The sequence below is a fragment of the Sinocyclocheilus grahami genome, unplaced genomic scaffold (genome assembly GCF_001515645.1).
Source record: "Sinocyclocheilus grahami isolate Dianchi unplaced genomic scaffold, SAMN03320097.WGS_v1.1 scaffold932.1, whole genome shotgun sequence".
Taxonomy (NCBI): Eukaryota; Metazoa; Chordata; class Actinopteri; order Cypriniformes; family Cyprinidae; genus Sinocyclocheilus; species Sinocyclocheilus grahami.
In genome coordinates this window covers 411,353-411,669 of record NW_015506111.1, presented here as the reverse complement: position 1 = coordinate 411,669, position 317 = coordinate 411,353, and positions in this window count along the sequence as shown.

Here is a 317-nt window from a genome sequence, read left to right as displayed (position 1 = left end):
TTTTTTCCACCATTAAATAATTGAATAAAATCATTCAAATGTAAAATTAAAACACTTTTTAAGTCACCTCTGCAGTACATTTCCCATCATCCCTTCTGTTACTCACCTGCACTCCCTCTGCAATCACCCACACCAGATAACAATCCAGTTCCTTATGAGTCACTCACTGTATTTAAGCACACACCTCAAGGCTCAGTCCTGGGGCTCCATAAACTTTGCGTACGCACAAAATGGGCATGAAAATGTGCGTAAGCAATTTTACACGCACATATCTGCATTTATAAAAAATAAACTAGGCGTAAATATGTGCGCACCGT